This window comes from Scyliorhinus canicula, chromosome 8, assembly GCF_902713615.1.
Source record: "Scyliorhinus canicula chromosome 8, sScyCan1.1, whole genome shotgun sequence".
NCBI classification, from domain to species: Eukaryota; Metazoa; Chordata; class Chondrichthyes; order Carcharhiniformes; family Scyliorhinidae; genus Scyliorhinus; species Scyliorhinus canicula.
In genome coordinates this window covers 61,564,045-61,588,628 of record NC_052153.1, presented here as the reverse complement: position 1 = coordinate 61,588,628, position 24,584 = coordinate 61,564,045, and positions in this window count along the sequence as shown.

Genomic DNA, 24,584 nt, shown 5'->3' with positions numbered 1-24,584 from the left:
CCTGTTCCCTCCCGTCAATTCAAATTTCTCCTCCAACTCCCTCAGGCTGGGAAAACTCCCCTCTATAAACTTATCTCCCATCCTCTCGATCCCTGCTCTCTGCCATCTCTGGAACCCTCCATCTAGCCTCTCCAGGGCAAACCGGTGATTATTGCAGATTGGAGACCAGACCGATGCTCCCTCTGCTCCCACATGTCTCCTCCACTGTCCCCAGACTCTCAGGGCCGCTACCAGCACAGGGCTGGTGGAGTACCGCGCCGGCGGGAGTGGCAGAGGCGCCGTTACCAATGCCCCCAAACTAGCGCTCTTGCATGATGCTGCCTGTACTCACTCCCACATCGACCAACCCCCCCCCCCCACCAATAATAATTACTAACGTTCAGCAGCACCAGCCCACCCTCCTCCCGGCTGTGCCCCAGCATATCCTTTTTAACTCGCGGGGTCCTACCCGCCCATACAAAGCCAGAGATCAACTTATTGACCCATTTAAAAAAGGACCGTGGAATGAAGATGGTGAGACACTGAACCACAAACAGGAATCTCGGGAGGACCGTCATTTACACTGTCTGTTCCCTCCCAGCCAGTGACAATGGAGCACGTCCCACCTTCAGAATTCTCCCTTTTGTCTGCTAGTCTGGCCAGATTTAACTTGTGTAGCCGTTTCCATTCCCACGCCACCTGGATGCCTAGGTACCAAAAGCTTCCCCCTACCACTCTAAACGGTAGCTCCCCCAGTCGCCTCCCCTGCCCCCTTGCCTGGATCGCGAACATCTCACTTTTCCCCATGTTCAATTTATAACCCGAAAACCGGCCAAAATCCCCCAGAATCCTCGTAATTTCATCCATCCCTTCTAGTGGGTAGTGGGTCCGAAACATACAGGAGCAGGTTGGCTACGTATAACGAGACTCTGTTCCACCTCCCCTCGGACCATCCCCTTGATGCTCTCAACACAATTGCCAGTGGCTCTATGGCCAGCGCAAACAGCAGTGGGGAGAGGGGGCATACCTGCCTCGTCCCCTGGTGCAGCTTAAAATAGCCCGATGTCAATCTGTTCGGCCGAACACTCACCACGGGAGCCTGATACAGCAGCCTGACCCAGTCAATGAAGCCCCGTCCAAATCCAAACCGCCCCAGTACCTCCCACAGGTAATCCCATTCCACCCAATCAAATGCCTTCTCTGCGTCCATTGCGACCACTACCTCCACGTCCCTACCCTCTGAGGGCATCATAATTATATTCAGCAGCCTTCTTACGTTGGCTGCCAACTGCCTCCCCTTAAAAAATCCCATCTGGTCCTCCCCAATCACGTTCAGAACGCATTCTTCAATCTTAGAGGACAAGATTTTGGCCAACAGTTTGCCGTCTACATTTAGTAGGGAGATCGGTCTGCAGGACCCGCATAGCTCCGGGTCCTTATCCCGCTTCAGGATCAATGAGATAGTGGCCTGTGACATTGTCGGGGAAGCCCCTCCCCCCACCTCTCTCCCTTGCCTCATTAAATGTCCTCATCAGCAGCGACCCCACTATCCCAGGGAACGTTTTATAAAATCCACTGGGTACCTGTCAGGTCCAGGGGCTTTACCCGACTGCATGGCCTTCAGCCCTTCTGCTATTTTCTCCAACCCGATCGGGTCCCCTCCTGCCCAGCTTGGGGTTCCGACTCATACAGCCTGCTGTAAAACGCCTTATTTACCCCTGCTGAATCTCTGACCAGGTTCCTATCCCTGTCCTTACTTTCCCAATCTCCCTGGCTGCCTCCCTCTTTCTGAGCTGCTGCGCAAGTACTCTGCTGGCCTTCTCCCCATTTTCATAAATCGCTCCCCACGCCTTCCTCAGCTGCTCCACTGCCTTCCCTGTAGTTAACAAGCCTGTACCCTCCGTCGTTCCCTTAGAAGCCCTGCCTCTGGGGCCTCCGCATAGCTCCAGTCGGCCTGTCAGTCCGTCTCTGCTCTGTCCATCATCTCCCTGTGGGCCCGTATCGAGATCAGCTCCCCTCTAACCTCCGCCTTCAGCGCCTCACAGACCATTGCAGCCGAGACTTCCCCTGTGTCATTAACTTCCAGATAGTTCTGGATACATTTCTTCAGCCACCCAGCCACCTCCTCATCCACTAAAAGTCCAACATCCAGCCTCCAGTGCAGGCGTTGGCCACCCTCCTTGCTCACCTGTAGGTCAACCAAATGCGGGGCATGATCCGAGATCGTGATCGCTGAATACCCAGTGTCCACTACCCCTGTCAGTAAAGCCCTGTTTAGGATTTAAAAAGTCAACCGGGAGTACACTTTATGCATGTGCGAGTAGAAGGAAAACTCCTTCACTCTCGACCGCTCAAATCGCCATGGGTCCTCACGCCGCGCCCCCCCCCCCCCCCCAATCAGTTCCATAAACCCATTTCGCTCCTTTTCCATTGCTGGCACCCTGCTTGTACTTGAGCTAGACCGGTCTAGCCCTGGGTCAATGACTGTGTTGATGTCCCCATGACCAATCCAGGTCCGAGATCTTTCCCAAAATCCTCCTTTTGAATTCCACATCATCCCAATTTAGCGCATGCACATTCACAATCACCACTGGCAGCCCTTCCAGCATCCCAATCATCAAGATATATAGACCTCCCACATCCACAATTATTTTTCCCGCCCCGAATGACACTCGCTTGTTGATCAGGAGCGCGACCCCTCTAGTCTTAAGAGTCCAGCCCCAAGTGAAAAGCATGTCCGACCCATCCCTTCCTTAATCTGACCTGGTCAGTTACTCTAAGGTGCGTCTCCTGCAACATTGCCACGTCCAGCGTCAGTCCCCTCAAATGCGCGAACATGCGTGCCCTCTTAACCAGCCCATTTAGCCCATTACGTTCCATGTGATCAGCCTGGTTGGGAGGCTTCTCGCCCCCACCCCCCCCCCCCCAGCCCCCGCTCCACCGATCAGCCATCACCTTTCTTGCACCAGTCTCCAGCTCATGCGCCACAGATCCGCAGGTCCGCCCCCAGGCAGCCTCCGTCCCCGACCTCCTTATTGTCCCACAGCAAAAGTACCTCCCCCATCAGCAGAACATTCCCCCACCCCTAGTAACGGCACTATGCAAACCACCCCTTCGACAAGGATAACATCTGCTCACCCCCCACTGCGCTTCCGTGAGCTAGCCTGCCAGCTAGCTTGGTGGCCCCCGCCCATGGCGCCAGACACTTCCCCACCTATTGCCCCCCCCCCTCCCTACCCCCTGCTCAGACACATATGCAAAAGAAAGCAATACCAACCCAATTGCCTGAAATAAACACAAATAAAATCTAAAAGAAGATCCAATATCTAAAATTCACACCTCTATCCCCCATTAGTGCAAACTTTAACTCACACAGCTCAGCCGCAGACCCCAAGTCAATACAGATAACGTCCAAAAACAAAAACATTTTAACATGAATGTTGCAGCAAAGGTCAGTTCATACACCTCAGTCCGCTACCAGCCCTTTCCTTCTAGCGAAGTCCATCGCTTCCTCGGGCGACTCGAAGTAGAAATGTTGACCCAAAGACAGGCTGGATACAGCAGCCCAACCTGACCTTCTTCTTGAAAAGGGTCGACTTTATTTGGTTGAACCCTGCTCTTCTGGCCACGTCCACACTCAGATCCTCGTATATACGCAGGATGCTGTTCTCCCATTTACAGCTCCGTGTCTGCCTGGCCCACCATCAGATACACTCCTTGTCCAGGTACCTTTGGAATCTCACTACCATTGCCCTCGGGGGGTCTCCCAGACGCGGCTTCCTCGTGTGCACTCTGTGCGCGCTGTCCACCTCCAACGGTTGGGTGAACGTCCCCTCCCCCAGTAACTTCTCTAACATACCCGCTCTGTATGCGCCTGTGTCTGTTCCTTCAGATCCCTCCAGGAGACCAACGATTCTCAAGTTCTACCGGCGGGACCCAGTCTCTTGATCCTCCACCTTCTCCTGGAGCCTTTTCTGTTGGTCTCTGAACATCCCCACCTCCAACCCTACTGCTGTTTGGTGTTCCTCCTGCTCAGTCAGTGCCTTCTCCACTTTCTGGATCGCCTGATCTTGAACATCCAGTCTGAGTTTCAGCCGCACAATCGATTCCTTAATCGGGTCCAAACATTCCTGTTTCTGCTTGGCGAAGTCCTCCTGTATGAACTGCATCAACTGCTCCGTCGACCGCTGGGTCGGCGAGCCAGGACTCCGGTCGTCCGCCATGCTTTCTCCCACTGCAGTCTCAACCCAGGCCTTCTCTGTTCGCCTATTCCTTCCTTGAAAGCACTCCTGGTCCACCTCTCCATGTACTGATGTAGGATTCCTCTTCACAATTGCATCCACCATCAATTTTCCGAATCAGACCCGATAAAAAATCAGGGAAAAAGATCTAAAGGTCCAACTGAGCGGGAGTCACCAAATGTGTGACCTACTCCTTCATAGCCACCACCGGAAGTTGGAAGATATATTTTTAACTGTGCATGTGGCCTCGAGATGGGAGGGGTGAGATTCAAATCAAAAAAAAATTCACCTCAAAATACTAATGGGATAACAAAGAGATATGTATCACAAACACAGTGGCACCAAGCTCGAGGATTGAGAGGTCTGGGAGGGAGGAAAACCTGATCATTGAGAGTATTCCATTCTCATGCACAGGGAGGTTCTAAGCTGGTCTGGCAGCGAGAGCTCAGCACCACCATCTGCCAACCTCCAACAATGGCGCAGTACAAAATTAAATTGAGGAGAAGCAATGCAGGTGAGGGTTGTGCAGGTGGTTTGAAGGGCAGGAACATGCACTGGTTCTGGAGGGGTGGGGGGAGTGTGGAGGCAGAGGGTATGGCGATTAAAGAGGCACCCAACTGAGTTATGCATTATCCAAATGAGAGATACGTGGCTGAGAAATGTTAGGAGCTCCTCAATGGAAATGTGGGAACCAGGAATTCATGTGAAACTAAAAGCAAATTACTGCAGATGCTGGAATCTGAAACGAAAGGGAAAATGCTGGAAAATCTCAGCAAGGCTGGCAGCACCTGTAGGGAGAAAAAAGAGCTAACGTTTTGAGTCCGATGACTCTTTGTCAAAGCTAACAGACAGAGAAAGTGGGAAATATTTATACTGTGGAGTGAGAATGAAAGATGAGTCATAGCCACAGAAACCCAGGTAAAGTTTGGTGGTGGCATCACACTGGAGTTGGCGAAAATGGCGGAGGATTATGCTTTGCATACGGAGGCTGGTGGGATGAAATGTGAGAACGAGGGGGACTCTATCCTTGTCCTGCGAGGGAGTGGAGGGAGCGAGGGTAGTGGTGCGGGAGATGGACCACACACTGTTGAGGGCCCTGTCCACAACTGTAGGTGGGAAATCACGGTCGAGGAAGAAGGAACACATTTTCGAAGCCTGGGTTTATGTGGCTATGACTCATCTTTCATTCTCACTCCACAGTATAAATATTTCCCACTTTCTCTGTCTGTTAGCTTTGACAGAGTCATCGGACTCAAAACGTCAGCTCTTTTCTCTCCCTACAGATGCTGCCAGGCTTGCTGAGATTTTCCAGCATTTTCCCTTTTGTTTCATGTGAGACTAATCATGAAAAGTTGCACTATTTGATCCCTTTGTCTGCAGCATCAAAATTCCCCAGGGAAATAACAAACTCCAGGGCAATTCTCAGCTTCAGCTCCATGTTCTAATTGTGGCACAGGCAGCTTCACAGATGAGAATTCTCAGCTACCACCCCCCTCCTTCCCCCGGCCATCCTCGCATCCCCCAAAATAATCTAATTTCCTGACCTAAACATCTTCCCTCGGGTTTATTCCAAATGTAGTTTAGAGTGCAGTGAATGAGAATCGCAGCACCTGGGCTGAGAGTGGTACATCTGAAGGAAGATGTGCCCTCAAGGGCAAAGGGCAGCAGGACAGTTTCCAGATGCAGAGGGTGAGGCTCACAGAAACGTCATGGGTAGGTGCAGCTCTCATGACCGATGATGTACAGAACTCACGTGTCATATCTCCAGATGGGCGAGAGGTAATATCGATGCCTCCACATGTCCAGGGATCTGGTTGCTCACATTTGCTACATTTTCCAGGAATTGGCATCATAATGGCTGGGAGGACTGCACTGAATGTCTACTTGAGTGGTTCTTACCCGGGTTCCATTGGGGATCTCTGCAGGTTCTCTCAAGCATTCCTGCACAAATATATACATCAGGTATCAGACACCCTTTTTGTCAAAACCCACAGTTACATTAACTTCGACAGATATCATACAAGCCAAAACAACAGAGCTCTGAACTTTGCTGAGATTTTCCGGATTCCCACAGGTGCAGAGTGTCATTGACTGCACTCCTGTGGCTGTAAGAATTCCCTGGTAACAGACGCTCCAATACATAAACCAAAATTATTACCACTCCCTCAATGTACAGTTGCTCTGCGACCAAAAGAAACTTATCATGCAGGTTTGCACCAGATACCAAGGAAACGTCCATGACTCATACATCTTAAGTAGATCACAGACCCAAGACATCTTCACGGGACCAAACAGGAACCAGGACTTACTTCTCAGTGATAAAGAGTGCCTGCAAAGGATGTGGCTAATGATGCCTGTGCGGCAGCCACAGAAGGTAGTGTGTAGTGAGAAGGTACAATGAAGCTCATGCTGCCTCCTGAACATTGGTGGAACAGACCACGGATAGATCTGGCAGAGAACCACAGTCCAGTTGCCAAAGTATCTCACAGATTAATAGTAATGCTGCCTCACAACTCCAGGGACCTGGGTTCAATTCCAGCCTTGGGTGACTGTGAATTTTTCACGTTCTACCTGTTTATGTGGGCTTCCTCTGGGTGCTCCGGCTTCCTCCCACAGTCCAAAGATGTGCAGGTTAAGATATGGGGTTGGGGATAGGGTGGGGCTGGGAGCCTGGGTGGGGTGCTCTTTCAGAGAGTCGGTGCAGACTCGATGGGTTGAATGGTCTCCTTCTGCGGACACGGAGGGGAGAATCCCAGCCAATTTCTATTTAAACAAAGGAACATTCTTTGCAGACGCTTTGGAACAGATAATAATGGATTGAGAAAAATGCTTTGAAGTGGTTTGTGATTGGATGCCACTGTTACCTTGTGTTTCCCAGGCAGGTAGTGATGAAAATGCTGTCAAGCAAAAAATATAGCGTGGCACTCTTTCTCGATCTGAGTGCAGCATCATTCGGTTTGTATTGAAGCCCTGGTTGCAATCATGACTGATTGTCCTTGCTGCATTAGACTTTCTCCAAGACTTATCTTACTGGCATCACATTTCAAGGTAGCTTCATCGTTGACATTGCAGTATCTCAGCACCAGCATTGCCATCACCAGTTGTTTGATTTTAGATGAACGCTATTTCTCCTTCTGTGCCCAATACCACTGCATCTCTTTGGCAGTGAGCTTGTGTAATAATTCACGCTCCAGCAACAAATTGGGCAAAGCTTTTGGAAATATAGAAAATACGAGCAGGAGGAGGCCATTCGGCCCATCGGGCATACTCCGCCATTCATTATGATCATGGCTGATCATCCGACTCAATAGCCTGATCCTGCTTTCCCCCCATATCCTTTGATCCCCTTCTCTCCAAGTGCTATATCTAACTGCTTCTTCAAAACATGCAATGTTTTGGCCTCAACTACTTCTTGTGATAACGATTACACGGGACAGCCACTCTCTGGCTGAAGAAAGTTCTCCTCAGCTCTGTCCAAAATGGTCAACCCCATATCCTCAGACAGTGACCATTGGTTCTGGACACACCCACCATTGGGAACATCCTTCTTGCATCTACCCTGTCTAGTCCTGTTGGAATTTTATATGTTTCTATGAGATCCCCCCTCAGTCTTCTGAACTACAACAAATACAATCCTAACCGATCGAATCTCTCCTCATATGTCAGTCCCACCTTCCTAGGAATCTGTTTGGTAAGCCTTCCCTGCACTCTCTCTAGAACAAGAGCATCCTTCCTCAGATAAGGAGACCAAAACTGCACACAACATTCCAGGTTTGGCGTCACCAAGGCCTAGTATATTAGCAGCAAGATATCCCTGCTCCTGTACTCAAATCCTCTTGCTATGAAGGCCAACATACCATTTGTCTTGTTTATCGCCTGCTGCACTTGCATGCTTACTGTCAGCAACTGGTAATAATAATAATCACAAGTAGGCTTACATTAAAACTACAATGAAGTTACTATAAGCCTCTAGTGGCCACATTCCGGCGCCTGTTCAGGTACAAAGAGGGAAAATTCAGAATGTCCAATTCGCCTCACAGCAGATCTTTTGGGAACTCTGGGAGGAAGCTGGAGCACCCAGAGGAAACCCACGCAAACACAAGGAGGACATGCAGACTCTGCACAGACAATGACCCAAGCCAGGAATCGAACCTGGGACCCTGGCACTGTGAATCAACAGTGCTAACCACTGTGCTACCCTGCAGTGTATGAGGATATGCGTTGTGGTAGGAAACGCATCGTGGTAGTAAACGCAACTTGGTAGGAAACAAGACATGGTAGGAAAGGCATTGTGATTGGAAAAGTGTCCTTGTCAAAACCGCCTCCTAGTTGGAAATGTGTCATAGTCGGTAACACATCGTGGTTGGAAACAAGATATGGTCAGAAATTGTGGTCAGAAACGCTTCCTGATAAGAAACAAGACCTGTTTAGAAACATGCAGTGATAGGAAATGTGCCGTGGTATGAAATGTGCCATGGTCAGAAGAACGACATGGTTCGAAACGTGCCGTGGGCAAAAACAAGACATGGTTGGAAATGTGTTGTGGTCGGAAACGTGTCGTGGACAAAAATGTGTTGTAGTCGGAAAGAAGACGGTCAGAAATGCGTTGTGATCGGAAACGTATTGTGGTCGGAAACAAGACACGGTGGGAAATGCGTTGTGGTCGTAAATGCATCATGTTCCTCGGGTGGATGTAGCTGTTACAAGGGGGCATAACTATAAGATTCAGGGTGGGAGATATAGGAGGGATGTCCGGCATTGTGTGCATTGTGGCCACCCCGCACGCAGTTGGGAAATCCGTGGACATGAGAGCACTGCCGGTGAAGCAGAGGATCCCGCCAACAGAGAATCTCGCCCCATGAATCTATCAAATTGTTGCACTGCTTTCAAATCTGGTCTGCTGTAAGACTGCTGTAGTTCACCCCTTGTCAGGATCAGGTCAGACACTTTTTGCTGTCAGTACATGGCCTATGTACTTGACTTCACCATCATCAATTGCAATTTATTTTTATTCAGCTTCATGTTCATCAGGCAAGGTCTCTCTCGCAGTCAGTGGCGGACTGGGTCTAAAAATATTGGTTGCCAGGAGACAAAGGGGGCCCACCCACAACTACAATGCTATCATTTAATTTTCATAACGAATAAATACAATTTTCAAAAAATACATATGGAAAAAAGGGTACAATTAAAATTTTTGTGGAAAAAAATGTGTATTTCTTAGTAATTACAGTGTACATGTACTGTACATATTACTGGCAGTAGATACTAAATGTAAATACAGAATGTTATAATTGAATTTTTTATTTATTTTTTAAAATTTTAAGTAATTGGTTGATATTTTTAACTAGTTTACTGCACAATTTACACATTAACAGATAGTTCAAAAGCACAATAGAGCATTGCATGTAGTCCACTATATTAAGAGCAATCGTTTGCGTTCACTAGATGATTGTGCGAATCTGCCAATAATTGCTTCTGCATCCAATTCATCTAACAATTCCTTTTCAATGGATAGCAACATGTATGATTCCAAATTCTCCTCAGACAGCGAATTTCTTAACCTTGTCTTTATGATCTTTAGCTTTGAAAATGTCCTCTCACATTGGACTTGAGTAACTGATAGTGTGCAGATGACTTTATAAAGTTCATAAAAGTTATCATATGCCTTGTCATGAAGTCTGTTGGATGCCAGAATTTTTAGTACACAAGATGGGCAAGTGCTGAAAATTTTACAATTGTTGCAACTGGAATCCATAGCCTCGCCATCATTAAGCAATAGCTTTAATACATCAAAGTTTGAAGCAAAAGAAAACAATTCCAATATTACTTGATCTTTGCTGATTTGTGGAAACAGCTTAATAATACCTTCCAATGCTTCATCTTCAAGGCCCATCTCTGCAATAGTTTTAAACTTTGCTGCGTCCAAGCAGGACAAATCTTTATACAACTGTTTGTGTTGTACAAAGCGTGATTCTAGTGACTGGACAATGCTATCCATTATTAGGTTAAACACATTTACTCGAAAATCAGCTAGAGAATCTGAGGAATTTCTTTCATCATCAATAAGCTCATCTGCCATTCTTTTCTTCTTCCTCTGCCTCTTAACTGGCAATGCTGTTTCCAATGCATCAATTTCCAATGTTTGATTTTCATCCATATTCATCTGTGAAATCCTGTCATTACATTTATTTACAAATTCCAAAGCCTTGCTGTGAACATTATCAAATGTTCTTGTCTGTTCCTTCAACTTTGTTGTAGATGAATCTACCAAACTCCATGCAGTAAACATATCTAAACCACTTGTCTGTAGATAACTTGATAACGGGGTTGTAGTTTCAAATATATACAAGTAAGTAAATGCTGTCAATATGGTTTCAAACTTTAGAAGACTTTGAAGTAAAACATTTGCTTCATGTTTTTTTTTTGCATCAAACTTTTCTGAATCTTGTATCATTCATAAGCATGTCAATAGATTTACGAAAGTACTGGCAGCGGCATCATCAAAACGTTCAAATATAGTTGTTGCTGCATTGAATTTTCCTGACCATCTGGACTCACCAATTAGCTTTAATCGTTTCATTTTTTCTTGTCTTAGATGTTTTCCAACAACTTCTATCCATACAGCCATTCTCTTGTATGATGCTTTCACAAAAGTTGCTATATTCTGGAGCAAATTGAAAAAAGAAACTGCAGGCACACAACATTTTGTTGTTTCGGTTATCACCAAATTCAAGACATGGGCATAGCACCATATATGAACATGTTGATCAGCCACATAAGCAATTTTACTTTGTAAACCATTACACTGGCCATGGTAGCTTGCAGCGCCATCTGTGCTATCAGATAAACATTTTTGGGGGTCAATTTTAAGATGCTGTAATGTTTCAATCAATAGATCAAAATGTTCATGTCCTGTACCATCATTACTTGGCACAACTGAAAGTAGTCGCTCACAGATAATACCTTTAAGCACATACCGAATAATAATGCTAAACTGATCGATGGATGAATTATCTTGTGTTGAATCAACCTGAATAGAATAATATTTTGCTTGAGAAACTTCATGACTAATTCTTTCTTGTATCATATTCTTCATAATTTTGATTAACATGTTTATAGTTGTTTTACTCAGGTATGTAACAAGTCCACCACGGCCTTTACTTTGAGCCTTTCCTTGTTGCTCTAATCGTTTGATTCTTTATTTAGACTTGTTTTGCACTGCAGAAACGTGAGCTACCATAATGGGGTCATATTTTACCATCAACTGCACTGTAGCTAAAAAATTGCCATGATTCAGAACCTCATTATCTAGAGTGTAGGCCGATTCATTTCTGTGACCTCGAAAAGGAAGTGCTTGCTTGCCTAACATCTTTATTATGTCTATAATCCTCATGACAATACTTCTCTGCTTCAATATTTCTTCTTTCCTTTTAATTAGTGATGCTGCAAAAAATTTATCTAAGGTGCCATCATTAACCACACTGATATATTGCTGAGCATTTCTGACATGTGTTGTTGTCGATTCATGTAAAGTCCAGCTCTGGCTAATACGCCTGTAGTCACTAAAGCCACGTACAAAGGGTGATGGATTACAAGTGTTGGGAAACTCAAAGGCTAAGCAGTATGAACAATATAAGCATCTATTTTCTTTGTTATATGTTAGCCATTTTCTTGGGACTGAGTAATTCATAATTTTCCTCTCATACAAACGAGCATCAAATGGCAGATCATCAAGTGGCTGAAGTGGATGTTCAGCAAAAAACAGTTTCAGCTTTGCTCGTGATGGATATTGGATGATTCCAGTAATAGATCTTTCATTTTCTTGCGTAGGTTCATTTACAGGATGTGCTTCAAAAACCAAGTCATTTATGCTTGAAGGAATAGCTGATTCCTTGTCACTAGTTGAAGCTATGTGTTCAGATGTTGCAACTACAGGCAGTACAGATTCCGGAACAAGGAAGCCAGAAGAAATATTGGGCCTGGGTTGATTAGTAATGGATGCACTTGTATTTGTCTCTACATTCAAAGTCTTCTCTGACTTCTCTGAAGTCTAGCTCTTCTCTGTTCTTGTAACTCGCATGTCATTGCATCATCACCATGAGCATTGTTTCTTGCTTCTTGATTATCTGTTGCAGAACTGGATATTGATGTGGATTGTGCTTATGGTATTATAAACTCTGTAATAGGCCTGCATCGCTTGACTGATTCCTTCCTTTCTGCTTCTTTTTGTTCTTTGCGTTTTAGTGACCCAGATTTATGCTTTTTCTTTTCCATGCTGGTAGGGGTAATATTCCTGAAATAAAAACGTAATTAAAAATAGCCCACATTGGGAAAAATGAATATTGATGATTGCAAGAATAACTTGAAGGAACGCCAGATAAACCCCTACTTGATAAAAAATATAAAATAACTTACTTACACTTCAATAAGCTATGTTCATTAGCCAATACTACTGTGGCCTATGCAGCTTCAGAAGAGGAGACAATCCATTGCCCAGTGTTCACACCAGCAAGCAACTGAGACAACTGTTGAAACTTAGAAGTTTGGTCCGACTATAGTAAGACATTAAGAATGGTCCCACGACCAAAGTTAACATGTCCAGTTTGATACCAGTGTAGTGTTACAAGTCGCAACCCTTTGAGTTTACCGATCATGGCTTATCACTTCAATATCTTTGACCTCATGATTCACGGTCAAAGGTACCGCTTCTCCTTTTCAGTGACCTCACGACCCTATGTACTGCTTGATATCCTTTCAAGTTGCCGACCATCTCAAATCACGAACTGTAACTTTATCTTTAAATTCACACACTCTTGCTGAAAACGTGGATTTCCAACTATGTCCGACCCGGGTGAACCAGCCCCCCCCCCCCCCCCCCCAACTCCTTTTCACATCCGTTTAACACTGCTTCGTTCCTTCATACACTGAGTGATTATTTGTTTGTTTCTTTATTGCATTTTTATTTGGTATTGCTCTTTTTAAAAACAATTATATTTTATTAAGTTAGAATACAAATCTCAGGAAATAAGTTGGAGATTTATTTATCTAATTAATTATAATTTCTAAGGGCCCTTCAGAGATTCACGGGCCCTTTCTTGGCTCTCCGGGCCCCAGACCGATGTACCGGCTGAACCAAGACGACTGCTTGATATCCTTTGAAGTTGCCGACCATCTCAAATCACGAATTGTAACTTTATCTTTAAATTCACTCACTCTTGCTGAAAACATGGAATTTCCTTAATTATGCCTGAACCCGGGCCTCCCTATTCCACATCCTTCCACTACCTCCCCTGCTTCGTTCTTTTTCATGCACTGCTTATTTGTGTCCTGTTCTCTTTTTTTTCTTATTCCTTTTTATTACTAAAACAGTTGTCTGTGTTTGTTTCTTTATTGCATTTTTATTTGATATAGGGGGCGCACTTCATCAGGGGCCCACTTGCCATCAGGCAAGCTGACACCCTGGCCAGTCCGCCACTGCTCGCAGTGGTATTAAATTCTGATCATGGTCAGTAATGGCTTCTTCTATCATGTCGCCACATCCATTGACTATTTGATCATCCACTACGCTTCCACTTTGTCTGCGTAGACACTCTTCTGGAGCCATGGAAATGCCAAATGGTACGCACATCCATCTGTATGCCTGATCGGTTTCCAGAATGTCATGAGAAAGCTGTTATTTTCATCCACCTCCACTGGCCAGTAACTGTGCTTTGCACATAAGACTGCTGATATCTCTCCAGTAGCCATCTGCAGAGGTTTCTTTTGCTCCTGTCTAGCCAAATACTTGTGTGTGAAATGATTCAGTTCTGGAAGTTAAAACATTGTTTTTCCCATGATGGGTAATCCTCCTTTTCTTTTGTACCACGTTGTCTGCAGTATTTGCATCCTTCCCTTTGTTCTCAATTGTTCTGTTCTTTTGGCCAGGAATACCTCATAATGGATATCTTAAGTCTGTTTTTCCATACATGTGCTCTAGCTGATGTTTTACAACCTCTGTATTTCTACACATGCCTATTGCTCTGTTGAGTGTCAGCTTCTCTTCTTTCAGTAGACTTACCCTCACTGAGGGATCCTGTATGCCTGAGACAATTCTATCTGTCCAAAGACGGGCAGGTTAGGTGGATTGGCCATGATAAATTGCCTTGAGTGACCAAAAAGGTTAGGAGGGGTTATTAGGTTACGGGGATAGAGTGGAAGTGAGGGCTTAAGTAGGTCGGTGCAGACTCGATGGGCTGAATGGCCTCCTTCTGCACGGTATATTCTATGTTCTATCTTTAATCAGGTGATATTTTAATTGTCTGAATTCACATAGCTGAAAATTATGAGTTCCTTGCTGCAAAATATTGTTGAAGGAGAGTTCATCAACAAATAATTGTAAAAGACAATTAGATAGTTATTTGACTAAGACGAATATAGGAAGCATACTTGATGCTATGAGGGAATGGTTATGTCTGGGGTTCTGGTAGTGAACAAGGAGAGGAGATAGTCTATGTGGATAAAATCACAAATATAGACCTAATTCTCAATGACCTCTTTCTGTACTGTGACTCTATATGGCCCCACAATTTCCAAGGTCTGCCCCACCAGCACAAGTTCAGTGAAGCAGAAAGCCCGCCCACCCATTACTCAAGATGCAGACCCTGACACAACTGGCAGGGACAGACTTATTTGCGTGGCCTGTGCAGGCACATCAGTTGTCTAGAATGCCAGGGCAACAAGTAGAATGCAAGAAGACCCAGTAACAGCCAGAAATAGGGGGCGCGATTCTCCGCAAATGCGGTGAGTCGTAAAGGCTGCCGTGAAACTGGCTGTGTTTCACGGCAGCCTCTGCGCCCCCTCCCAGGACCTGATTCTCCCGCCGGGCGGGGCTAGCAGTATGGCCCCGTGAAGCACGGCATCGCGGGCTTAGCGACCGTCGTTAAGTCCGCGCGCCAAGCGTCACGGCGGCTGACGCGCACAATGACGTCAGCCGCGCATGCGCGGGTTGGACGGCTCCAACCCGCGCATGTGCAGATGACGTCATCACGCGGACGCGTCAAACCCGCGCATGCGCGGGCCGTCATGCCCCTCAGCTGCCTGATCCTGCGGGGCGGCGGAAGAACAAATAGTGCACGGGTATCGGACCCGCTGCCCGTGATCGGTGCCCACTGATCGCAGGCCCACGCCACCCTTGGCCGTGGTGCGGCTGTGCCAATCGGTGCCATGGTTGTCCGGGACGGCACTTTGCGGACGTTTTCACGAACGGTAAGAGCAGGTGTGATTGCGTTCGTGAAAATGGCCGTAAAGGCCTGGGAACTCGGCCCATCGGCGTGGGGAGAATCGCTGTTCGCCGTAAAAAATGGCGAGCAGCGATTCACGTCGTGGGGCAGCCGTGGGGGGGGGGGGAGAATAGCGGGAGGGTGGTAAAAATGTCGGGAAGGCCCTCCCGCTATTCTCCGACCTGCCGTGGGCAGCGGAGAATCGCGCCCAGGTTCTCTCCTCCATAACAATTGTTCGCAGTGGGACCAAGCGGGTTTATTTGAGAAAGTCATCGATTGTGCCTAGGAACCCCTCTGACCACCACATCCCCCATACGCCATAACATAGGGGAGTGGTGGCGTTGTGGTATTGTCACTGGACTAGTGGTCCAGAGACCCAGGTAAAGACTCTGGGGACCCGGGTTCGAATCTCACTAGGACAGATGGTGAAATTTGAATTCAATAAAAATCTGGAATTAATATGTCTAAAAATCACCATGACACCATTGTCGACTGTCATAAAAAACTATCTAGTTCACTAATGTCCTTGAGGTAAGGAAATCTGCCATTCTTACGTGGTCTGGCCTACATGTGACTTCAAACCCACAGCAATGTAGTTGACTCTTAAATGCCCTCAAAGATAGGCAATAAATGCTGACACAGCGAGTGACACCCACATCCCATGAAAAAAAATTAAAAATGGGTGTAAGATCTAGGATTCAAAGGGCCAGTGTAAACGAGATGGAATCATACTAGATTCAGGTTCCATCCCAAATTCCTGCATTCACACCAGGCAGAAATCTGTCCTTGTGCCCATTCTGGACTTTTCAGGATCTCTGGGTGTGATTCTCCGCTCCCCACGCCGGGTGGGAGAATCGCGGGAGGGCCCTTTAATACACTTTAATGCAAACAAGGTTTATTCTAAGAATGTAGTTAACACACACACACACTATATATATATATATATATATATATATATATATAAAAACAAAGCAAGAATTTTTTTATCAATTACAAACATAATGACACCACAGTTACAATAAAATATGCATAACACTTAATGAATCCCCCTTTAACTGTTCCAATTCAATAACATAATCCAATAAACCAAAAACCCCTTTCAAGGGAGTGGCTCAGCACACTGTATTCTCACTTGAATGGGACTGCTCCTTTTCCAGAAATTCTGATCCAATTCCAAACAGCAGATTAAAACTCCTTCTGGAAAACAACTATGGGCGCAATTCTCCGCACTCACGACGGTGCGGAGAATAGCGGGGGTCGTAAAATTTTACGGCCACGCTAGTCCGACGCCCTCCCGCTATTCTCCCCCCCCCCCCCACGCCCGACTCCCGATACGAATCGCTGCCGCCGTTTTTTTACGCCCAGCAGCGATTCTCAGCTGGCCGATGGGCCGAGTTCCAAGCCCTTTACGGCTGTTTTTACGAACGGCAAACACACCTGGTCTGGCCGTTCGTAAAAACGGCCGTAAAGTGCCGATTTTTAAAACCATGGCACCGATTGGCACGGCAGTACCACGGCCATGCCAAGGGTGCCATGGGCCCGCGATCGGTGGGCACCGATCGCGGGCAGCGGGTCCGATACCCGCGCACTCTTTGTCCTTCCGCCGCCCCGCTGTATCACTTCGCGGGGCGGCTGAGGGGCATCCCGGCCCGTGCATGCGCAGGTTGGAGTCTTCCAATCCGCGCATGCGTGGCTGACGTCATATGACGCGTCAGCCGGCGCAAACTCTGGCAAGCGGGCTTAACGAAATTCGTTAAGCCCGCGATGCCGGAGTTTACGGCGGCGGCATGCTAGCCCCGACCGGGGACCAGAATCGGTTCCCGGTCGGGGAGGGGGGGGGCTGGCGTCAAATCCGCCCGGATTTGACGCCAGCCTTACGATTTCTCCCTGTCTGGGAGAATCGCGCCCTATATCTTTAAAATTAACAAAGCAGTTAACCACACCCAATGTGCTTTTTACTGGAATAACTTTTAAAATGAAAACAGAGCAAGACAGAGAAAATGCTTCTTCTCTCCTTCTAAGTTCGCAGCCGTCAAACTGAAACGGAAACCCCCTCTGACCTCCCAGACACAGGCCAACTCCACCCACAAAATGACATCACTGAAGCCATGTGATAAGACAAAAACCTTTCTTAAAGGGACATTCACATGACACCTGATACCAATTCAGAAAGTTCAAATTTACCTTTCGAGTGGTGGTGATGTGTTTTGCTGAAGATTAAGTTGATTTCATAGTTCTTGATCAACATTTCAATAGGAAGGATGTGACGATACATTCAAAAAATTTCAGGAAAGTCCTACAGACAATTAATTACACTTAGAAGCACCCTTTGGCAGTCTGTAAGGGCTGAGGCTGTGTTACATTTATAAGTCAAATGTAAGCAACATTCGAAATGGATGTAGCATATGCAGCCAATTCATTTCTTCACAATATAATAGATCATCTCCAGTTCAATACATGGCAGCCTAGTAAACACAATGATTATGTGTTGCAGGATTGCTGAAAACAATCAGACCATACAACCTGCTCTAATCTATACAATGGTTCACACACCAATATTGCACAGTTCACATAAAATATAAACTGTTAGTGGGTTCCTCCAGTTGGAGCGGGAAGTGATTGGAAATTTTTTGGATAGGAAAAAGCTTTCAAAAACAACAAAGGAATAGTACGAAAGTAATAACAGGAACAAAGAGGAAATGAGAAAGCAAATCTCATAGGGGATTTCAAAAATAATTACATAACATTTTGTTGTAGGTTTGTTTGATGTCTCACTAAGAGTCCTGGAGACTTGAGTAGTTGAACATTAACTGTTTATTGTTAACACAGAAACTATATACATATCTCCAAGTCTTAGCCCTATCTAAGTACGATCTTCTTGCCACCTTCTTTCGGGTTCTCTCTACACACAGTTCTGCCATCATGTGACTTTCTGCATCATAATGTGGGCAGTACTGTTCTCCAGTCCCACATTAACCCTTGCCATGCCAAACGTCCTTCTTCTGCACCTCCCCCAAGTCTTGATCCAAAATATTTGCAATACAATCTTTCTTTATGTGTGACCCCTTCTCTCCACCAAGTCTCCGACTTTATTGGTTCATGCGGGCTGGAGGCTTGACCATTCTCCCACATCTCGTTCTTGTCACATTTGGAGGTTTGGGGGGCTCGGTTGCTTTGGGAAGCCTTTGTTGGTTTGAAGTTGACATCTAGAATTCTGTGTTTCCGACACTTGGTTGTCTCCATCTCTTAAATGAACCGCAGGAGGTTCACCTTGGGGGATGAAGAGGAGACTACTCTTGCGCCACCTCATTGTGCCTGGCGGGTATGTACCAGGTATGACCTGGGTTTATCATCGTCTCTACATAAAATGATGCCCTCACTTTCAAGGTCCCTGATCCAAACCGTGTCACCTTCATGTAACTGAGGTAGATTTCTAATGTGGTACTTACTATTGTAGGCGGGTTAAGTGATGGGGTTGGGAACTCGCTAATTTCCTTCATTGTGCATGGGCCTGCGTGATGCCATTCGTGTTCACAATATGACCTAAGAACTGAATCGAGGTTTTAGAGAGCTTGTTTTTCTCATTCAGTTTCAGCCCTACTTCCTGCAACCATTCCAAGGCAGCTGGGAGCCTCCTGTCATGTTTCTCAATGGTTTTACTGTGGACCAAAACATGAATGATATGGCACTCTCTAGGCCTTGTAAGACGGCGAACATTGTCCATTGAACAATCTCAGGTATGAGATAATGCCAAATTGGGGTGATAAACAAAGGGGAGAGTCTATGGGGCAGCTAGCCAGAGGCAGGAATCACAATGGCGTGTTGAATCAGGCAAAAGCGGGATTCTCACCAGGGATCAAACCCATTGCAAGCCTCCGAACCCACCCCGCCAGCCCTGACGAGGTTCTCATCCAGAACGGGTGGGAACACCGAATTAAATTTCATTATTGGGCACGAAGCCCAATTCACCGACCTCCTGGGATGCTCCAGCAACCCCCTCCCCAGCCAGTGAATTAATGCGGGTCCTGCCAAGCAGGGACCTGGCAACATGCACTCCGAGAGAGGGCAAGGGGATGAGTTACCTCCATACATGTGCCTCCAGGGTACCGAGGGGGATCTTTCAGAGAAGGTGGGGTTTGGGAGGCTTGGGCTGGACTGGAGGGGCTCACATTGGGGTTTTTTCCTGGGAAGGGGTTGTTTGGCAGATTATCCGCTGTAGCGTTTAAAATCATGAATCATGTCTTTCAGCATGTCAAGTTTAAATTTAAATTCTTCCCTCTAATGTGTTGGAGTCTCCCAGCCTTTCAAAATCAATGATCTTAAAGAATAAGGTGAAAGTCTTTCCTTTAATGTGATGGAAACCTTTTAAGTGCTTTCATCACAGTCAATTTCATTGCCCTTTAACTTTTTCAAGCCTTTCCGCACGCTTAGAAGTCTAAAAGCTTTAAACTGCATTATTGACATTCAATTTCATGATCCATTGCCATTTACAAACCTCTTGATTGACAGGTCCAGGCAATTTCAAAGGAAGTATTACCGTTGTTTGTTTGTATAGCTCTACAGGGGTCCATTAACTTACAAGTGCTTCCTCTTATGAGAAGTTGTTCTTTTTAACCATAGTTGTTTTAAAGAGGCGTTCTCTGTGTTCTGAAGAGTTTCCTGCTGTGAAGGAGAGGAAGTCTTAGCTGCTTTTGATGTGGTGAGATGCTGTCAATCATTGCTAGAGTATTTATAAACACTGTGGTTAGTGTCAAAGCAGGCTAATAGGGATGTATTCAAGCATGAAGATAAAGATACATCAACAATCTGCCAAGCAACTGTCTTTGGAGTAATAAAACTCACTGGTAGCCCAATGTATTGCTGTATGAAATTGGATGGATGATTTCCATTTCAAAAGGATTTCAAGGTCAGGGTGGACGGACACGGAGCACCATTGCCGCAGCCGGCATGGCAGCCATGCAGCTGCACACACTGCTAACATCCCACTTTGAACCTGGTGCCATGGGTCATATAGGTGTCCCCCAGGGCACCCCCTGGGGCCCACTGGCCAAGCCGACCCATCAGCTGTATGGGCATGCTTTAACACAACCAATGCCCTCTTTTTGGCTGGGATATCTGTTTGTAGGGACTGTAATGTGTGTGTGCGGCTGCAGCATTTCAGCCTCCTGAGTGTCGATCTCGGACCCAGCAAATCCCGCACCATTTTTCAGTGGTTTCGAGTGTGTTCCACTCAGCACCAGTGCTCGTCTCTCAGCGGTAGTGGAATCGGCGCCGGTGCGGCGCAAGTTTTTCTGTCGTAAAAGTCTATGGATTCTCCGTTGGCGTCAACACATAGGGCAAGATTCTCTGTTGCCCGACGGCGAAATCGTACCCGGAGATCCCCATTTTTAGACCGGATCGTGGTCGCCGCTGTTTTTTGGACGCTCTACCCCCTCCAAATCAACGTCAGTGCGTCGCTTTGAGGTCCTTCCCCGACGTTCCGCCCCGGTCGGCCGGATTCACGACCACGTGGGTCGCGTGTGGTCTGAGTTTTCGTAAGGCCGGTGTGGCAGCTGCGACTGTGTCCAACGCCGCCACAGTCAGGAGGGGGGAGCCGTCCTGCTGGCAGGGGGGCTTTGGAGATGGCTGTGGGGACTGGAGTGGTGGGGGTGGTCCGGGGGGGTCACTATTTGGTTGGCCGGGTCCTTGTGTGTCCGGCGCCATGTTGTGCCGCGTGACCGCTGCACGTCTTCGCCGTGCGCATGCACGGCCACGAACCAGCAATTCTCCAGCCGTTTATGTCGGCAACGCCAGGAGTTTTACCCGTTGCCACTACTAGCCCCTCACCACGCGGAGCATTGGTGCGGGGGTGGCACCAACTTTTTCATCGTAAAACTAGACACTTCCTCCGGACATAGCCCCAAAACCGGAGAATCCAGCCCATAGTCTCAGAAGCGGAGAATCCAGCCCATGCTCTTTAATCTCACCAAGAAGCATTGTTGGACTTCTTCATGATGTTGTACCTCAATCTTGTGGACTGTTTTGGCATCCTCCACATGTCTTATGGTCCGAGACTTACATAGCTGTCCAAAGTGTGCCAGCTGACTGCTGTTGAGAGATTGCTGGAAAATGCACTCACCTGTGAGGTCTTTTGATTCCAGGACGCTGCCAAGCTCTCTCACCATCTTTTGGTCTGTTTAGATATTGCCTCCGTTGATGTGGGGTCACCAAATTCTTCTGTTGCTTGAGAAGCGGGACAGTTAGGGTTACTCTATACCGTGGCTTAACCTGATCACACAAAATGGACCGGTGTTGGTGGTGGAGTTCAAACCTCCAGCCTATTGGATAGCTTTCTCTCGAGTTATATTCTTTTGCCTGTAGTACATTTGAAACAGCATCATCAGTCACTCTAACTATTCTGTCACTTATGAACTCTGACTTAAGGTTTTCATAGCCTTCAGCCTATCTATGAAAGGGTCAACAGATTCTCTAGACTGCTGGATCTGCTTGTTGAATGTTGCTTACTCTATAATCTTAATATTATGAAAAATAACATAGGTATCACAGGAGTACACCATCAAACTTTCTGAAAATTCATTTTTTCTTTTGTTGCAATGATGTCATTGCCTATCAGATCTACTGAGTACAGTAGTATATTAACCTGTTTGTCCTCTGTCTTCTTACATGATCCTGAAACTATCATGTATCTTGAAAATCTTTTTCGCCAGAGCACCTGGTCTGGTGCTTGTGTGAACTGAAATTGATCTGGGTAGTGGTCAGTGGTGAGGTGGCTAGTGGGAGAGAGGATGTTGAGTGGTCAGTGAGATTATTCTGTGATCGGGGGGGGGGGGGGGGGTGGTTAGTGAGGTTAGCCGAGGTGTGGAGGTAGTTGGGCATTGGGAAGGTATTCAGTAGGTCCTGTGGGGGATCAAAAGTGTAGTTGAGGGGATGGAGTAGCTGGGGTGTATGTCGGGAGGGGTTTGTAGTTTGAGATGAGGGGGGTACTCAGGGGGAGGGGGATGGGGTGATAGTTGGGGAGGGTCCTGTGGGGTGTTGTAACCTTGATGAGACCATCAATTCACTAGACACGCACACTCCCGCTCTCCCTCGCGGGGAGAGTTCAGACGATCAAAATGAACGTACTGCCCAGGTTCCTCTTCCTGTTTAGATCCATTCCGATCTACATCCCCAAGGCCTTTTTCAAAGCGCTGGACAAACTCATCATGGCGTTCGTAGGGGGGGGTAAAAATGCTAGGATCCCAAAGAAGGTCTTACAAAAAACAAAAACCAGGGGAGGGTTAGCCCTCCCGAATCTACAATTCTACCACTGGGCAGCAACAGCCGAGCGAGTCAGGGGATGGATCCAGGAGCCAGAAGCTGAGTGGGTGCGTGCGGAGGAGGCCTCCTGCATGGGAACCTCCCTCCGGGCCCTCGCCACGGCAGCACTCCCATCCCCACCCAAAAAACACTCCAGCAGCCCAGTGGTGACAGCCACCCTCCAATCCTGGAACCAACTGCGGCAGCAACTTGGCCTGACCAAAATGTCGAACAGGGCTCCCATCTGCAACAACCATAGGTTCACACCAGCACTGACTGACGCCACCTTCAAAAGGTGGAGGCAGGACGGGGGGACACTGACAGTCAGGGACCTATACACGGACGACAGGATCGCAACACTGGATGAACTGACAGAGAAATTTCAGCTAGCTGGGGGGAACGAGCTACGGTACCTGCAGCTCAAAAACTTCCTACGAAAGGAGACAAGGACGTACCCACAACCGCCACGACAGACACTACTGGAAGACCTACTGGACGCAAGTATCCTAGAGAAAGGGAACTGTAGTGACATGTATGACCGACTGGTAGATAGGGACGACACCGTACTGGACGCAACAAGGAGGAAATGGGAGGACGACCTGGGGATGGAGATAGGGTGGGGACTCTGGAGCGAAGCACTGCATAGGGTCAACTCCACCTCCACGTGCGCAAGGCTCAGCCTGACGCAACTAAAAGTGGTACATAGAGCCCACTTAACAAGAACCCGTATGAGTAGGTTCTTCCCGGAGGTGGAAGACAGATGTGAACGGTGCCAAAGAGGCCCGGCCAACCACGCCCACATGTTCTGGTCTTGCCCCAGACTCGTGGAGTACTGGACAGCCTTCTTCGAGGTTATGTCCAAAGTGGTGGGAGTGAGGGTGGAGCCATGCCCGATAGTGGCGGTCTTCGGGGTTTCAGAACAGCCAGATCTATTCCTGGGGAGGAGGGTGGACGCCCTTGCCTTTGCCTCCCTGATCGCCCGCCGTAGAATCCTGTTTGGCTGGCGGTCAGCAGCACCGCCCAGAGCTGCGGACTGGCTGTCCGACCTCTCGGAATCTCTCCAAATGGAGAAAATCAAATTTGCCATCCGAGGGTCGGACGACGGCTTCCACAGAACGTGGGAGCCATTCATGCAACTGTTCCGGGACCTATTTGTGGCCAATGTACAAGAGGAAGAATAGTCGGGGGAAGGTAGCGGGAGGGGGGGGGGGGGCTACAGGTTCGTTACGGGGGTTCGATGGCTAGCTAAGGCCCAAAACCAAAGTAAATAAACATGTTGAGGGGGGGGGGGGGGGGGGGGGGCGCAGCTACTACTACGAAGATGCTTACCTGTAAATATGTATGTTAATTTTTGCGTGTTTGTTTTTTTTTTCTCTCTCCTAACAATTTGTAATTTGTTCAATATAAAATATGAAAACTGAATAAAAACATTTATAAAAAAAAAAATTCACTAGACACGTGCTTTGAGATATGAACAGTGGTTTTAATCTACTTACAACAGAGCCAGCCTGTAACACGATGAACCCTGGATGAACTGGTTGGCTGGCTCTGGGCATCGATCTTTATACAGCAGTCCAGGGGGAGGAGCTGTGGGCGGAGCCAAGGGTGGAGCCCTGTACAAACTCCTATGCATTCCCAGTGCTACTCCCCCTAGTGGTCAGGCAACGCAACTGCGCTTACAATAATATGGTATCATATATATTACAGTGTGAATTACAGTAAGAAGTCTTACAACACCAGGTTAAAGTCCAACAGGCTTGTTTCAAACACGAGCTTTCGGAGTGCAGCTCCTTCCTCAGGTGAAGGAGCT